The sequence below is a fragment of the Dreissena polymorpha genome, chromosome 14, assembly GCF_020536995.1.
Source record: "Dreissena polymorpha isolate Duluth1 chromosome 14, UMN_Dpol_1.0, whole genome shotgun sequence".
Lineage (NCBI taxonomy): Eukaryota > Metazoa > Mollusca > Bivalvia > Myida > Dreissenidae > Dreissena > Dreissena polymorpha.
This window is the reverse complement of record NC_068368.1, coordinates 61,962,609-61,962,880: the sequence shown is the minus strand read 5'-3', so window position 1 is coordinate 61,962,880 and position 272 is coordinate 61,962,609.

Below are 272 nucleotides of genomic sequence, written 5' to 3'. Positions count from 1 at the left end.
GAAAGACATACAAAAATGAAGTAGTAATAGTTATAGTAGTAGTAGTAGTAGTAGTAGTAGTAGTAGTAGTCGTAGTAGCAGTAGTTGTAGTAGTAGTAGTAGTAGTTGTAGTAGTAGAAGTAGTAGTAGTAGTAGTAGTAGTAGTAGTAGTAGTAGTAGTAGTAGTAGTAGTAGTAGTAGTAGTAGTGGAAGTAATAGTTGTAGTAGTAGTAGTAATATTAGTAGAAGTAGTAGTAGTATATAGTATATAGTAGTAGTAGTAGTAGTAGTAG